Source organism: Pinus tabuliformis, chromosome J (genome assembly GCF_031772625.1).
Source record: "Pinus tabuliformis cultivar Carrire ecotype Pingquan chromosome J, CPIR1, whole genome shotgun sequence".
Taxonomy (NCBI): domain Eukaryota; kingdom Viridiplantae; phylum Streptophyta; class Pinopsida; order Pinales; family Pinaceae; genus Pinus; species Pinus tabuliformis.
The window spans coordinates 1,187,322,725-1,187,330,288 of record NC_142295.1 but is presented as its reverse complement, the minus strand read 5'-3'; positions in this window follow the sequence as shown (position 1 = coordinate 1,187,330,288).

The following is a 7,564-nucleotide window of genomic DNA, read 5'->3' as shown; positions in this document are numbered from 1 at the left end:
CTTCCAATATAGATGTCCTCCACAGTCACCTGCATGGAATTCTTTCATGACATTGTTAGTTTCATTCATGGTTAAACAATTAAGCAATATACCTTCATGATTTCTCCAAAATAACGCACCATCTATAACACAAAACTTTAAAGCCTTCATTTTCAAAAATCTTTTCTTGGTTCTGGACAATCCTGGGGGAGCACACAGGTTTAACAATACAAAGCAAATATCAGTGTACCAAGGGCATTGGAGAAATATTTCACTGATCTGTGGAGTCGCCAGCTCCGGTTCATTGTCCAGCTGGTTAATGTCTAAGGCTTGAAAATTTGTTTCGGACATCAGTTTAGCTAAACCTTGTCCCTTTATCAGCTTGGTTGGTTTTATTTCTATGTCATACTCAAGGATGCTTGCAATCCACTTGCCTCTTTTGCCTTCTAATCCTTCTTGGGTCAATATGTCTTTTACAGCAGCGTGTGGGACATAGGCAATCACGTGTGAATATAGGATGTACACTCTGAAATCCTTGATGGCCTTAACCAGTGCGTAGGCCTGCTTTTCCATGATTGGGTATTTCAAAGGGGCGTCTCTTAAGGCTCGGCTGAAAAATGCAATCGGTTTTTCAGCTCCCTGTTCATCCTTCTGCAAAAGGACAGCGGCTATTGTGTGATCAGATGCAAACGAAAATATGATAAAATCTTTGTCAAACTGTGGACTGGTGAGTACAGGGGTTTGTGTCAATGCTGATTTGATACTTTCGAATGCTTGCTTGGTTTCCAGGGACCATCTTACCTTGGCATCCTTTTTTAACATGTTGCTTAACAGTCTTATTAATTCAGCTAGATTTGGGATAAATCTTCTTAGGAAGTTGATTTTCCCAAGGAACGCTTGTAGCTCTTTTATGTTTCTTGGATATGGAATTTGGAGGATGGCTTGGATTCTTTCAGGGTCAATTCTGATCCCATCTTTTGATATAATGTGGCCAAGTAACTTGCCTTCTTCGAGGCCAAATAGAGACTTCTTGGGGTTCAAGGAAATGCCATACTTCCTACATGTCATAAAAATTTGCCTAAGATGCTTGAGGTGTTCTTCGTCAGATTTGGAAAATGGGGTTAAGTCATCAAGGTAGACAACTAGGAAATCATGTATTTCTTTAGCGAATGCAATATCCATTGCTCGTTGAAAAGTTGCACCAGCGTTTTTAAGACCAAATGGCATCTTCACATACTTAAATGTTCCCCAGGGTGTGGTAAAAGTTGTTTTGTCTTGGTCGTCCGGGTGAACAAGTATTTGGTTGAAACCTGAAAAACCATCTAGCAAAGAGATTCTAGATGACCCCACTACTCTTTGCAGGATGTGGTCCATTTTAGGCAAAGGGTAATGGTCTTTTAGGGAGACTTGGTTTAAATTTTTGAGATCTACACAAAGTCTGATTTCACCTGTCTTTTTTCTCGTAGGAACAAGATTGGACACCCATTCAGAAAATCTGATGGGTGCTATGATGCCTGCTTCAAACATCCTCTTTACTTCCTTCTCAATTGGGGGAAGAAGCATAGGGTTGATTCTTCTAAGTTTCTGCTTGAAGGGTTTCTGGTTCGGTTTTAAGGGGATTGTGTGTTGGATCACCGAGGTGTCATAGGATTTCAAATCCTCATAGCTCCAAGCAAATACATCTTGGAACTCTTTGAACAAATCAATGTATTTGGGCTTTTGATCAGGTGGTAGCTTTTTGGACAGTTTGATCATTTTTGGATTTTCTGCCGTCCCAATGTTGTGTTCCTCTATATCAGTGTTAATGGGTTGCAATTTTGGCTTTCTAGGAACGTCATTAGCATCAAACATATCTTCTAGTGGGGTTAGGCCAGCAGGCAGAAAATTATCCTTTAAGTCAATGATCTCTGCCTCTGCTTTGGCAATGTCTTCCAAATGCATTTGTTTCAGTTGTTCTATGTTTTCTTTGTCAAAAATAGTTGGTTTCAGGATCTGTTTGGCTGTTGCAGCTGTTACATCTTGCTGATTTTCATTTGTTTGGTGTTGGGAGTCTTTCATAGCATCCATGTCAATGTTAATATTTGAAAACTCATGCTCAAGGGTAAGAAAATTATTGATCTGGCCGTCATTTTCGAACACCTGCCAATCTATGATGTTATTTGGGACAGCGGGCCTATGTTTTATTTCAGCTGTGAAGTGATGGTTTGGGTCAAAAGGAAGCTTGCATGTACTAGCAAAGGTGGCTAGGCTGTGCGCATGAATATTGTGATTTCTGGAAATCTTGTCAAGCTTGAATTCAGTGAATGCATTGAGTATATTAGTGGCAGCAGTCCTATAGGCTCTCATTCTATTGTCATTGGTTACAAAATTACCTTTCATCTGCTGTATGATTAAGTCAGAATCTCCTAAAATAGACACCTTTGCAGCTCCTAGAGCTTTGAGCAGTTTAAGACCTAAAAGCAGAGCCTCATACTCTGCCATGTTATTTGTGCATTTAAAATTCAGTCTGTAGGCATGACCTTCTGCATGGTTGTTATATGTGTTGTGAATCCAGACGCCTGCCCCTGCTCCTAACTTGTTAACAGAGCCATCAAACTCTAAATACCAAGTGATTTCCTGCTTGTGGTTGATGCCTAAAGTGTCAATCAACTTAGGATTGGGCAGATTTGAAATTTCTATTTGGGGAGGTTCTTCTTGCATGCTGGTTGCAATAACTGTTGTGATAGTTTCATCAGTGTGTGCAACCGATTCTTCATTGATTTGTGCTTGTTGTTCTTGGGCCAAGGGCTCATTCTTGGTTGGAGAATTTGTGTCGTCATTAAACAAAATAAAGGAATCCATATCAGAATGGATTGAGTAAATGGGAAAATTTTCTGGCTTGCTCTCACTACTTACCACATATTTCATGAGCGTTTCTCTGTACAGTCTCTTTGGTTGCCCAAAGACTGAAATGGTGGCATAGGAAAGGTCTAATTGAAGGGATCCTTGAAGCTTTGCTCCCCATGATCTTGATAGGAGCATACCGTACTTTGGTGGAATGTCAGCAACTACCACATCCATGAGGATGGTCTTATTTGGATATTGAACTAAGGAGACACACAGATCTTTGATGAGGCCTAGACATTTCACTTGACTTGAGTCAAATGAGTACAAGTCTTTGTAAGGTCTTGTAACGTCAAGGTTCAGTTTTTCCATAACTGCTTTGGGCATTAGATTGTGCGATGCCCCTGAGTCAAACATAGCATTGTGCAAAACTTTGTCATGTATATGCAAACTGACGTAGAAGGGTGGAATAGGTCCATATGTTGACTTTCCATTAACTTCTGGACCAAACAACAGTTCAGGGGAATCATCCAAAACATTTACATCGTCCTTGTTTTCTGGAATTTGAAGTGACCTTTGAATTTGTTGCCTATATACATCGTGTTTGGCAAGTTCTGAGAGGGGGATGGATATTTTCAACTTAGATATTTCTGCCTCTAAATTAAATGGTTTTTCCAATGGAGTCTTGGTGTTGATAAAGGCAGTTTTTTCCTTTTCATTTAAATTATCTATGATTTTCTCTTGTTTATCAGTGTTATGAGGACTGATAGCTTGCGGTTTTTTAGTTTCAGGAAAGTTTTTTGGAACACTGTTCGAGCTTTGTTTCGAGGAAGAAGGTGGCAAAGGCTAATCTTTGGAAGGCTGTATTTCTGTTATGTCTTCTACAGTCACTTGATGAGGGTTTGGAACATTTGTATCAACGGGTTCTGTTATGACAGCCTTACCTTTGGTCTTGTTGGGCTGTTTGCCATCCTTTGTTTTACTAGGTTCCGAAATGTCAATGGTCCTAGCTCTCAGCTTATATTGTTTGTGTACTTCATACACAGCAGTATCATATCCTTGTTTAAAATCAAAAGACTCACCAGATTTAGTTTGAAACTGATTGTAATCGAGTTCATTTTGGTCTTCTTGGGACATGAAAGTTTGGTGCTCACCCTTTAGATCCATCACGTTCATGTGAGTGTCCTCTACGGGTTCACTAGAAGTAGATCCTTCAACATAGTTATCTTGAAAAGGGGGTCTTATGTCATGGTCCTGGTTAGACCTACCAGCGTTTGTGTTCTGCGTTTTCCTAAAATTTGGATTCCTTATGGTATTAGACCGTTGTCCTTCCCATGATGATTTTCTCTCAACATTTTCTACTCTTTCTCCTAGCCTTTGTAGGCCATTGATAATAGCATCAAGCTTTTTATCAAAGGCTGAGGGTTCTTCCTTAAAGGTGGTTCTTCTTTCCATTCTAGCTCTATTTCTCTTGGCAATTAAGTTAGCCTCAACACTGATAGCAACGTTTTGCATGTCTGCAAGGGTCTGAGGAGCTATTTCTTTAACTGATATGCCATATCAGGGTCAAAACCATCCGGAAATTTGCACAAAGCCAGATCAGGGGGAGGCCTTAGGTTGTGTGGTATTGCGTTGTAAACATTATTGAATCTTGCACAGTACTCCAAAACAGTCTCTTGAGGACCTCGTTTAATCGTATCATATTCAGCTAGTATGTGCAAGGGGTCTTTCTTTTTCTCCCATCTGTTGGTAAAGGATTGGTAAAGCTCATCTGGGGTGGTTATTGAATTTGTAGCAAGTGATCTAAACCAAGTTCTTACATCACCTGTCAGACTCTGAACAAAAATTCTCATTCTCACGCTATCATCATCTATTTCGTAGTTTTCAAAATAGTCTTGCATCTTTTTAGTATGCTGAATGGCAGTAAAAGGACCGGTGGAATCAAAATATGTAATTTTCGATTGGTACTCTTGAGGTAAAGCCCCAGCATTAGTAGGTAATTGCAGGGGTGCATATCTATTAGCCATATTGGCAGGGATAAGTGGAACAACGGGGATTAATGGGACAACTGGAGTAACGGGGATCACAGGAGTAACTGGAACGCTAGAAACAATAGTAGTGGTAGTATGTGCAGTGAATGAAGGTGTGGAAGGGGTACTTCGCGATGTAGATGATGAACTAGGGGAAACAGGGGTCGAACAAAACAAAACCTTGATAGGAGTCGGAATACAGCTAGGGTAAGCTATTTCAGGACTTAAATCAGCGAAATTTTCCTGTCTTTCTTGCTTCCTAAGGATTTTCGGGATTATGTTAGGGTTTTCAAAAACAGCTGGAGGGTTTGGATCGGGATTTGACCTTGTATATCGTGGATTCTTCTTGGGAGCCAGCTTCCGAATTGTTTTTTGGGTATTTTTGTGGGAATATTTTTGTAATTAACAAGGGACAGATCAGATTTTGGAATGGCTGTGTATATCTTAAAACTAGCATGAAGATTGACTGAAGCAGCTTTTATTTACTTCTGCTAATGTAAAACAGAAACAGTTTCAAAGGCTTCCTGGCTGACATTCAGGCTTCATCTGTAGTTTTAAGAAATATACAACAATTAGAAAATTGACCTTTTTAGGGGATCTTTCCAACCTTCTTCGTGAAATTAACTGAGGATGTTCCCCAGTGGAGTCGCCATTATGTTATCACTCAGGTTGTCCCCAGGTTGGAGTAAGGGATACGGCCGAGGTAACCACAAACCAACTTTGGATTGCAGGTTCTAGCCCACCTGCAATCAGAGAGGGCTCTCTCTTTGGGATTTAGCTTTGTTGAAATTGATCTTAGGCTAGCTATTGAGTTCAGGGGTTTTTTGTTCTGTTTTGGTGGGAAAATTGATGTTTCAGGTAGAGAGGCATAGCACAGTCTGAGTGTTTCAAACCATTGGGCGTGGAGTCAAGGAGGAGGACTGCTGGTGCATTTCTTCGGTCACAATAAGGGAAAAATGGAGCAAGATAGCTACGCATGAAACAATGTTTCAGGTATTAATGATGGAAAGAATGCTAAGTAATGAGAGGCAGTTAAGAATCTCTCAATCAGCTTAACAAATGGAGGTAACAGAGCTCTACCTAGGGGCAGTAAAGAATCCCTAGATAATTGGCAAACACAGGTGAATCGGGGTAAATATGAGCCAGGAGGAATTCATATTCATAACCAATTCATTCAGAGGAAAACATACAGAAATAACAGAAATTGAGCATAGAGTGTATTTAAACAAATTCTAAGCTATTCTTTCTTCCTGCTATTTAGACAGTGGTAAACAACAAAACAGAGGTAAGATGCACTTATTGTTTCAGGCTGCAGCACAAGGATTCCATCTTCAGGTCTTCAAAACATTCATTTACAACAAACAGTTTGCTCTCCAAGCTTTCAGCAATCTTTGATTATAGAAAAACTCAGGTATACAATGCGAGTCTCTAGTGAAAATTCTCAATTGACCAACCCTTAAAACAATGTAGAGGATGGTATATATAGGGGAAAAACTCTCTACACTTGCTTTTATTACATCTTGACCTAAACAGGTCATAAAAAATGATTAATTGACCTAATTCTATCAGAAATAAATGCATGAAAATATCTCGGGCTGCGCTGAGGGCGGCCGTATCAATACTGAATAAATTATGTTGTCCTCGGTGGCTTGGTGCAGTGTTTTCTGCAATAAATTTGTATGGGTTTCTACTGCTTTGTTGTCTGTCTGTATTTAAAGCTTTAACTATGATTTGAGGGCAAGGATGGGCTTACGCCTCTTATTTTGACTTTGCTGAGGGGGTTCATCAATGCTCAGGTGCTTCGAGCCCCTAAAAAATCTTGACTGATACTCTTTGGCGCTTCTTCCTTCTTTGATACTCTTTGACAATAAATTGGGATGATGTTCTGATGTGCTATGCATTAAATCAACATTTAATGGCTGCTGTTCGGCTCTGTCTTCCTTAAAACTGTCTTCGGCTCCTTCTTGAATGCTTCGCGAAGAAAAACGGGTCATTCGGCGCCTTTCGGGCTTGCTGGGGGCTGCATGATGAAAAGATTCCCTAAAGATTCCCCATTTCGGCCTATTTTATCCAGCGATGAGTGATTTGCGCTAGGCGCAAATCGCTCATCAAAAACTGCCTCAGAAACTGATTCTGGGGCTCCGGAGTGCGATTTTCGCCCTTCGCGCTAAAAACTGATGATGACGTCAGCATGACGGGACTTTGTACGGTGGGTGACGTCAGCAAGATGACGTGGTGGGATGACGTCAGCATGATGACGTCATCACGTACGGAGGTGATGTGGCAGTACGGCAGGTGACACGGTGGCAGGGTGACTCGGCGGTATAGTGGCAGGAGGGTCACGCAGGCGGATGACGTGTCATGGTGACTGGGCAGGGGGGTGATGTAGGCAGGTGATGTCACTGCGCAGGAGTGGTAAATGGTTTTGGGTGCACTGCCTTAGCGCCTGGGTGGTTTTGTCAGAGGGGGCTCCGCCACAGCCCAGAAGGCGACGCATGGCGGTAGTACGGCGGTAATACCGCCCATCTCCTGGACGCTAACCTTCGGGCGCGTGGGGGATAGGAAGGCCCGCTAGTCGTTGATCTGGGCGTAGGACGATCGGACAGCTGGCAAGAAGGACGGGGCGACGGTGGGTTAGTGGGCGGGGATATTCGCGGGAATATTTCGATTTAAGTATAGCACGGAGGTGGGTGAAAACTTAGGGAACGGTGGAGTTTGTGGGTTATTTGGGT